This window comes from Crocodylus porosus, unplaced genomic scaffold (assembly GCF_001723895.1).
Source record: "Crocodylus porosus isolate Cpor-Errol unplaced genomic scaffold, CroPor_comp1, whole genome shotgun sequence".
NCBI lineage: Eukaryota > Metazoa > Chordata > Crocodylia > Crocodylidae > Crocodylus > Crocodylus porosus.
Genome location: NW_017728907.1, coordinates 19,010,774 through 19,021,145, shown reverse-complemented (window position 1 = coordinate 19,021,145; position 10,372 = coordinate 19,010,774). Strand labels below are relative to the sequence as shown.

General features: G+C 38.5%; 1 pseudogene; it reads right to left on the bottom strand.

Annotated features, from left to right (window-relative positions):
• The window catches only part of LOC109306956, a 15,564-nt pseudogene extending 6,083 nt beyond the window's left edge, over positions 1-9,481 (bottom strand).
• Between the last annotated feature and the right edge of the window lie 891 nt (positions 9,482-10,372).

The following is a 10,372-nucleotide window of genomic DNA, read 5'->3' as shown; positions in this document are numbered from 1 at the left end:
CCCCCCCGCATCCTGCATGACTGTCTTGACAGCAGAAGAGGTTGTCATGCCTGAAGCTGGGGCAGGGGAGGAAACATAGCCCCATGACCTCACAGGCCTGGCCCAGATACCCCTACTGGGGTCTTGGGAGAAGCTACGCACAACGATTAAGGTGCTGGGTGCCATGTGTAAAACACCATGAGTTACAGCGCCTCCCCAACAGGCTGCCTGAACTTCTGTACACACCCAGAGTGTGTTTATTTGGGATTGTTAGCAGCCTCCTTGCCTCAAGTATTGATCTTCCAAAATTTTTTTTATCTGACAGAACATCAGATCTGTGTCTTTTATAGTTATGGTGGTGATTTTCTTAAATGAGGTGTGGTTTCTGTAAAGACAGGAGCTTGCCATGAACTTATTTATTGCATGCTATGTGCAAAAAAAAAAGGAGGAAGAAAATCTGGAGACTATATAATAAGCATAAATTACAAATCACTTTGGAAGGAATAATTTATGATGTCTACATATGTAGGTAGTTGAGCCATTCCACTTCTTTCAGTTATAAGGGAAATATAAATGCAAAATTGAGTGTTCTGAGACACCATGTGGAGTTTTAACACTTCTCAATGGATTCCAATATAAAAGATAGATAAAAGTGATCCTCTTTTTGCCTCATTGCAACCAAGGTAGATATTGGTAATCTTTATTTGACTTAAACTGCTTGAGATCATTTGAAAAAATACAGGACAAATTAAATAAAATAATTCATATCCCTAATTTGAATCATACTTTAAATTAGCAAACCTCGATTTACGTAATTTAATTTGTTCTTGTTTTGCATTTCTACTTTGTGTTTATTTCAGAAAGAAGGGTTTATCTAGTTGGCATGAATAGCCATTAAAAGATTTAATGTTTAATCATTAAAGTAAGTTGATTTGCAACTAAATGTTCTCTTTATAGTACATTTTGTGATATTCTATGCCTGTATACATTTATTTAAGCAATTTATATATTTTTCATTTATTCAGGCTAAGGTTCAAGTAATTTTACATTTATTCAGCTTTTATGTTTTAGTTGTATTACATAATTATGAATGAGTCATTTCTTATTTGCTAGTTGTTAATAGTTTACTTGATTATATCAAGCATTTGGATGGAAATTAGCATTTTGTTATACTATTCAATGAACATTTTATTTTTCCCTTAAATAAGAATCCTATTTAATGAAGTATCTGATGGTTTTGGACATCATTGACTAGATTATTCTAGGTATTTGATGCCTAAAAATGGAGATGGGTACATTATAACATTATTAAGGGCCTGAACAGTTATATGCCTATCTGCCATAGGTACTAAATTAAACTGAAAATACAATAGGAGTTAACTAGCTAATGTTCTCATGTTCTGAAAGTATCACTACGGCCTTGCTTTCCATCTGTCAAGCTTTTAGAATTAGTAGATCTAATCCTTTCCTGTGTCTTGTAAATTCATGTATATTTATTGAAATAAGAATAAATATTTCCTTATTTTCTCAATTTACGAATGGTTTCTCAACTTTCAGTGAACTAGTCTAGTTGAAGAATATATTCTTCCTGCATTTCCTAGCTAAACTGAAACCAGAAGTATTTGAGGTAAAAGCTTTTCTACACAAAGTAAGCTGAAAGTATTTATATTTGGAAAAAACAAAATACCAGAATGTTTTCCATGGTAAAGACTGAAAGCAATATAGATACTTGCTTAATGCAGTGTATTACATTGTGACATTTATAGAGCTTGATTTGATTACTCAAGCCAAACAGGTTTCACTTGATTCTGTATATACTTAAAAAAGCTAACCCTTAAAATTTGAGTAGGGCTGTTTGATACACCATGTTATTTTACTTATTTAAATTAATTTCATAATAATAGTTATTTGGAGTAGGTAGTAGTATGCTTAAATTAATTTTAAACTGTTTTGATGCAGATAATTTAAAAAAGAATTACATTTCATATCTCTTGAGTTGGTTAAACAGAAATAGTTATTAACAAACCAAAACCAGTAATATCATGTAGGTACCTACTCTCAAGCATCTGAATGCCTAAAACTTCATTGCTCAAGATTGACAATCTATTTTGACCATGCTTAAGTATCCAACATCTGTATATAGTCCATGGGAAGAATTGTGTCTCTGAAAAGCAATCCAAAAAAAGCCTGGAAGTGCCTACTGTCAAGTACAGGAGTGCATTTGAACTCCCATCCCTTTCAGAAGCCTGTGGTTTAAAATAGGTACTTCCATCTACTTGTGATTTCCATGTACAGAGTGCTTTCTCCTGCTCGGAGGGTTCGGACTTAACTCTAACTGCTGCTGCTTCCCTTGTGGTTAAAGCACTGGCCCAAGGAAGGGGAAATCTGGTTTCTAAATCTGAGATGATTAAAAATTTGGCAGAGGGGAAATCTTGGTGATGATGAGGTTGACTCCTTAAGTTATTTCAGTTTTCTGGCTTTAATTATTTGTCTAAAAATGCATAAACTGTCCCAGATGAAAAAAACCAAACTGGTAGAAATTAAATGAAGAGTATACCACTAGTCAAAGAGAAACAGAGAAGAACTTCCTGTCAAAACACTGTTGTTCTGAGTCAGGCATGCATCAAGACAGTCCACAATTTGGGTTGTTTCTTGATGACGTGTTGCTTACAACAGACTATCACACGCTTTCATCTCCAAGATATCTGTTGGAATCTGGCTAGGAGATCTGCTGATGCTGGGAGATCCTTGCTGATGATGACCCCACCCCAATGATGCATGGCTTTATCTCCTAACCGCATTTTCATGATTAGATTTATTTAGGTATGATAGCATTAGCTCTAGGAAAGAAACATAACCGGCGCAGATGACACGGTAAGCTCTCTGTAACGCTGGCTGCTGGTAGCCCATAGCTACTGGAGTGAGCAGACAGCAATAGCACAGTAGAAAACACTCCAGCAAGTTCATACATTTTTTCAAACTATTTATCTTCTTTTCAAAAAGCTATATAAATGGGGCCCAGAATATTTTAAATGCAGGTCTCTGCTATCCATAACTCTGCTCCATAGGAACAGTTGAACTGCCTACACCTGCATATGTAGGAGTACATATCGACACTTGGGGAGTTTAGATCAAGTTAAAAATGGCCACCTGATCTAAGGTAAGTTGAGATGGGGGAGCTAGCAGGGAGGCTTGGTGGGGTCATGGGGCAAGCAGGGTCCATGGGGGATTTGAGGGGGGACTAGGGGGACATGGGGAGTCTTTGGGGGAGGTCTGGGGGGGTTGGCAGAATCAGGGGGGCTAGGGGGGATTGGGAGGGATCAGAGGGCCTAGCCTAGTCTATGGGGGTTTGCTGATGTCCAGTAGAGTTTGCTGGAATCAGAGGTGCTAATGGTGTCCATGGTGGGACTTGGGGGATCCAGGGAGGTTGAGGGGATTGGAGAGGCTCTCCAGTCCAAGCAACGCCCCCTCAAACTCCCCAGCCCCGCCCCTCCAGTACCATCAAACTGCCCCCGATCCTGTAAACCACTCCCGGGCCAGTTTTACCAGCATTCACCAGTCTCAGGAGCCTGACTGAAGGAAGTTGGGGTGGGAGGAGAAGTGGGCATATCACAGGGGCTGGCAACTCTGCATGGGGATTTGACAAGATGGAAAGTCTCTCTCCCTCCCCTGGGACCAGGAGCTATTTTTAGCCCCCCAGCCCTCCCCCACTACCATATGAACAACTCCCCCCCTGCTTAAAGCAACCCCTGTACCCTGCTTGCCCCTCCTCCCCTCCTAGTTTACTTCCTCAGCTCCCTACACTGGTAAATGCAGATAAAACTGACACCAGGAGCTGGCAGGATGCAGGGTTTGGCAGGCTCAGAGAGGGGCTGGTTGGTCCATGGGAGAGGTTGTCTGTCTGGGGATGGGGCCAGGGGGAGGTAGGAAAAGCACAGCCCTGTGGCTACACTGGGAATTATAAGGATGTAACCTTCCTGAACTTCTGTACTGTGCACACTTAGACCCACCTAACTAGGGATCTAAGTGTAAGGGCCACACCTGGGTGAACTACATTAAATCTAGTAGCCATTTTAAATGTGATCTCAACCCCTGTGAATGTCAGTACCTAGCCAGTATAGTCAAAAGTGTGAATGGGAATGGGGAGAATAGAGTCCTGACTGCTTGCTCCCCACCCTTCCATGTATAAATTGTTCCCAGGAGAGTAAAGCAGAAGGTATCCCTGTGCTGTCTGTGCAGTTTTCTCTGGTCTGCACATGGGCCAAAAAAGCAGGGAAATTCTTTATTTGTTCTCTACCACTGTATAGTTATAGAAGGGTGAGCCACAATCAGCTTGTAATATTTATTAAGTGTTTTGAAATCTCTGGATAGAAAATATTGCAGAAGTGCTAAGGATTATTACTTGTAAATTGAGAGCGAGAAACAGTAAATGTAGAGGTACAAAGCAATAACAATAATACCAGAACCACTAGAGCATTAAGATTTTAACTCTCCTCTATTTTTCAGTAGGCTTTAAGGAAGAGGAAACTCTGAGTTTCCTCCAACTTGGTCAATTTTAGATTCCTCTCTCATGTTCAGATAAAATTCAGTATTCCATTCTCTTATGCCACTTTACCCGTAAGTCCCTTAGGAGATAAGCAGTCTCAGTGCCAGTGTTTCCTGGTTTTGCTTATCCTGTTTCTGTTTCCTTGAGTAAGGCAAGCAGGATTTCCTCATTGTTTGCAAGACACTGGAGTATTTCAGGAAGAATGGTGCAAAACAATTCTTGTTTATTATCCATACTTAATAACCTTCCTCTGAAAATAAAAGGCCAAAATCTGTGTTGGTATAAACTGGTATAGCTCCACTGAAAGCTCCTGACTCATTATCAGGTGGCTTTGGTATACAGGATACAAACATCCTGCTAGTTCAGATTTAAATAAAACAAATATATCTTGGCTTAAAAGTTATTTATGCAAGAAAATGTTTAATTTTACCTGAAGTATTTTAAGATTAACTTATCCAAAGGTTATCCATTTATTCTCTTATCCAAAGCCCTTTGAAGAACATCATTTTGTATAATCTGGGAAGCAGACCCGTAGTTTTTTAAGTCTACTTCAGAATATTTAGGCCTCAGATTTCACGTTCTTTAAATTGCAAATTCCCATGTACTACAACAGAAAGAGATTAGACTCAAAGGAAATTTATAAATATCAATTTTGGTCCTAGACTAGATAAAACCAGTGTAAAATGTATGTAATGATAGGTATGGATGAAATGGGCACATTATATTTGTGAAATTTGCTTGCCAAAAGTGCTTTGAAAGCTTTCCAGAATATAAAGGAAGAATCAACTTCATTTATAAAGTTCAACAGCTGTCTCCAGCTGTTATAGAAACTTGACACTAGACCTTTCAGTCTCACTGTGCTATCAGAAGATTTTCTCACAAAATGGGCCTCATTTCCATACACAATAGCTTCTTATTTACTTATTTTTAAAACAATTCATTGCTATCCGGTATTGTCTGCAGGCCAATCATGTTAGGTGCTATACAAACTTGCAAAAGATTACAGTTGCTGTCTATAAATATATATAAAGTATTGAGTGACATATCATAGGAAGCAACTGAAACACTCCTCACTTTACCATATACGGGGGGCGAGGGGGGCAAGGAGTACTCGGTGAAATGAAAAAACAGCAAAATTTGAGTGAATATATTTGCTTTTTAAAACAAATATATATATATGAATAGCTTAATAAGTGAGATAAATAGCTTAGTAAGATTTGAAAAAAAAAGGATTAGATATGTGTGTGAATAATAATAATACCTGTGTGCTGACAGGCATAACAACGGTACAAGTTACCAACCCTCATGTTTCACATATTAAACATAATTAGCTAAAATTAGTTGATTTTGTACAATTATTCACTGCATAAGGACATGCTTTACATTCCTCTGAAGCATTTACTATAGGTAGGGACCTACTGAAATCGCAATTTCACAAATTAAGCAAAAAACATGAAAGCTGACATTGCCTGAAAAAGCTTTCTTTTCTTTTCCTGTGGATTTTATGGACATTGCAAAAGCAGGCAATGTCCATGAAATCCACAGGGAAAGAAAAGAAAACTTACAGAAAAAAATAAAAAGTCAATACACTTGATCTGAGCCTTCAAGAAGCAGAGAAACGATAAAGCAAGCACCTTTCCAAAACAATATATAAAACTTCACAAGAGATTTCTTAGAAAAGTTTTTACTTCCTCTCTCTGCTATATTTGTGAAAAATGTACAGACAGAAATACCAAGAATTCTTCAGATAATACTTTTTAAGACTACACATAGTGTCAGCTCAAGCTCTATATTTGCACACATTATCCAGCCTTCAGACTCATGGAAATTAGTCAGGAAAAAACAATCAGCAAAGGACTGTATTATCTTTTATGCATATTTTCCATCACAGCTCTCAGGGAAAGCCCATGCTACTATGGATTTGGCAGGAAGAACTGTTGCTGAAGTTAGAACCAATTGAGATGACTCCTGCTTCCCACAGATCCCTGAGGATCTGTCAGATTCAGGATGGGCAGCACAGTCTTTCCTGGGGATCAGAAGTGACTTGGAGGATTTTGTTTCCGATATCCTTCCTTCCATTGAAGGAGTAGATGCGAGCTACAGGGGTTTTTTTTTAAACCTTGCTACTGTACCTTTCAGTACAGAGATACTGGAAGATCTCAAAAACTAAGCAGTGTTAGGATGAAGATCATCACTACTCAGAATGAGTGTGTTAAGCCTGGTTCTCTCCCGGGAATCTTCTCTATGCATAGGGGGACCTTGGAACAGTAGGTCAGAGGCTCTATTTGGCCTTGGCTTGTCCCAGCACAGGCCCACCCATCCCTCATTCCTTATCTATCCAGTTACCAACTCCACACACATGTTTTTAGCCTCAGGCTCTTTAAAAACACCATTTGTCCCCTATTGATGCTAAAGCATTTTTGTAATCAAAAGAAAGCAGTTAATGGAAAATGACACACTTATCAAGTACTTGTGGTTGTTGACAGTCAGCTCAGTTTCTAGCAACTCACTCATGCTGTGCAGGGACATCTCAACACAGCACACAAGCTGCTGTGTCTTATAGCTTAATACCTGAACTGATGCCATCTCAGTTGCTAGCAAAGTGTTACATCAGCTTCCTCAACTGGAAGATGCAAGTCTTTACCCTCTCTTTTTGATCTCCCCCACTAAGTCACAGAATAACACTAATGTGAGAAGTTGTATTATGTATGACTGTTTACATTAAGGGGAAAAAGGCATCTCACAAGTATTTCCTAGTATATCACTTACAATAGCAGCAAACTATTTGCATCAGATTTTCTTTTCGGTAGAAACAAAAGTCTAAGAAGAGTACACAGTAGGGGCTCAGTAGTTTCAGTAGGGACTTTATAATGCCTTTCTTTTGCAACATATTGGAACATATTGTCCAGAGTTCTGTCTTGTCAGGACTTTTCAGAAAATATTTAACAGAGTTATATCTTAGGCCTGTTGTAAGTAAAAAAGTTTATAAGTATTAATTATAGTTCTCATTTAAGTTCAAAGAGAGGGTAGCATATAATAAGAAAACACTGAATACACACAAAATATTGAAAATGTTATTTGGAACATTGACGAATGACTTTTAAACATAAATATATGTGGTAGCAGCTCTACCACTGCTTATACAGACTTCTCTATTTTTTCTCTGCTGTATATATTTTAATGCCAGTTTCTACACATATAAACACATTTCCCTCTGTCCCATCAGTCACATTCCCACATTCCCCTCAATCACTATAACCATACTATACCAGGTGTCTCATTCAGATTCTTGTCAACTTGAGGAGAATATCCAAAAAATTCAGTGCCTTTTTAGCAAACAAAGGTCTAGGATCCATACAGCTAACATCATTCTAGTCCTTGAGTTAATAGATGATAGGTCTCCTGAGATAGAATTAATAACTTTTTAAAATTATAGTTAAAAAAGAAATTGAATTGGAAGAAGCTAAGAAAATAAGGTTAAGAAATAATTGGATATACCCTCAAAATCCAGCAATGGTAACTTGAGCAGACCTTGCATGTCTTCGCCAATCTGGCTTGCTGTTCTCTTCTCTTCCAGGAAAGAGTGATAACAGCTCCCAAGTGATGGCATGCTGTTTGGCCATTAAAGCTTATAATCCAAGATGAGCAAGTATCTCCCCAGGGTCCTCTTTGAAATATGTGAACCCAGTTGACAATTTGAGACTACATACCAGTAAATGGGGACCCTTGTTAGATGTAGCAGGAAGAGCCAGAGGAAGTGAAGATCTAAAAACCATAACTGTTGACCTAGGGTATTAACATGAATGAGTTCAGCACATGAATCCTTTGTGTACAGGCATACCTCAGAGATATTGCAGGTTCGGTTCCAGACCACTGCAATAAAGCAAATATTACAATAAAGCGAGTCACACGAATTTTTTGGTTTCCCAGTGCATATAAAAGTTATGTTTCCACTACACTGTAGTCTAAGTGTGCAATAGCATTATGTCTAAAAAAACAATGTACATACCTTAATTAAAAAATACCTTATTGCTAAAAAATGCTAACCATCATCTGAGCCTTCAGTGAGTCGTAATCTTTTTGCTGGTGGAGGGTCTTGCCTCGATGTTGACGGCTGCTGACTGATCAGGGTGGTGGTTGCTGAAGGTTGAGGTGGCTGTGGCAAGTTCTTAAAATAAGACAACAATTAAGTTTGCTGCATCGATTGACTCTTCCTTTCACAAAAGATTTCTCTGTAGCAGGCGATGCTGTTTGATAGCATTTTACCCACAGTAGAACTTCTTTCAAAATTGGAGTCAATCCTCTCAAACCCTGTCCTTTGAAGCCAGGCATTGACTTCTCCTCTCTAGCTATGAAAGTCCTAGATGGCATCTTCTTCCAATATAAGGCTGTTTCATCTACATTGAAAATCTGTTGTTTAGTGTAGCCACCTTCATCAATTGTCTTAGCTAGATCTTCTGGATAACTTGCTGCAGCTTCTATATCAGCACTTGCTGCTTCACCTTGCACTTTTATGTTACGGAGATGGCTTCTTTCCTTAAACCTCATGAACCAACCTCTGCTAGCTTCAAACTTTTCTTCTACAGCTTCCTCACCTCTCTCAGCCTTCATAGAATTGAAGAGAGTTAGGGCCTTGCTTTGGATTAGGCTTTGGCTTAAGGGAATGTTGTGGCTGGTTTGATCTTCTATCCAGACCACTAAAACTTTCTCCATATCAGCAATAAGGCTGTTTCGCTTTCTTATCATTTGTGTGTTCACTAGAGTAGCACTTTCAATTTCCTTCAAGAACTTTTCCTTTGCATTCACAACTTGGCTAACTGTTTGGCGCAAGAGGCCTAGCTTTCAGCCTGTCTTGGCTTTCGACATGCCTTCCTCACTAAGCTTAGTCATTTCTAGCTTTTGATTTAAAGTGAGAGACGTGCAACTCTTCCTTTCACTTGAACACTTAGAGGCCATTGTAGGGTTATTAATTGGCCTAATTTCAATATTGTTGTGTCTCAGGGAATAGGGAGGCCTGAGGAGAGGGAGAGAGACGGGGGAACGGCCGGTCAGTGGAGCAGTCAGAACACACACATTTATTGATTAAGTTCGCCGTCTTATATGGGCACGGTTCGTGGTGCCCCAAAACAATTACAATAGTAACATCAAAGATCACAGATCACCATAACAAATATAATAATAATGAAAAAGTTTGAAATATTGCGAGAATTACGAAAATGTGACACAAAGACACGAAGTGAGCAAATGCTGTTGGAAAAATGGCGCCGATAGACTTGCTTGACGCAGGGTTGCCACAAACCTTCAATTTGTAAAAATACACAATATCTGCAAAGCGCAATAAAGTGAAGCGCAATAAAATGAGGTATGCCTGTATTAAGAAGTGGGGGGTGAGACTCCTCAAAGCAATTAACTGAGGCAACATAGCTCAAATGATAATTATCAACAGCTTTATCACAGCAAAATAACTTAATATTTGTGATTTGATATATTGTAAAAGGGCTATTCATTTTGGTTCATATTTAGCATTACAAAAAAAGCATGTTGAAACACTATTTTCAGCAGACCATTCCCTTCAGTGAAGCATAAATGGCCTTAAAAAGTTTCCCCTGATAACCAAGGCATTGGATGAGCAGGGCCTATTAGCAGCTCTGAGCATGGTTCATCCTGACCCATTTAAATTTATTCTGTCAATCCCTTTTTCTATAGTACATTTAAACCAGTCACACAGACTTAAAGAATTGTTGTATGCAAGAAGGGTCCTTATGCTTGACTTTGATCCAAAAGTTTTAAAAAACAAAACCAATTACAATAAATATATTGATTATTTACCAAATTTCCAACGTAAGA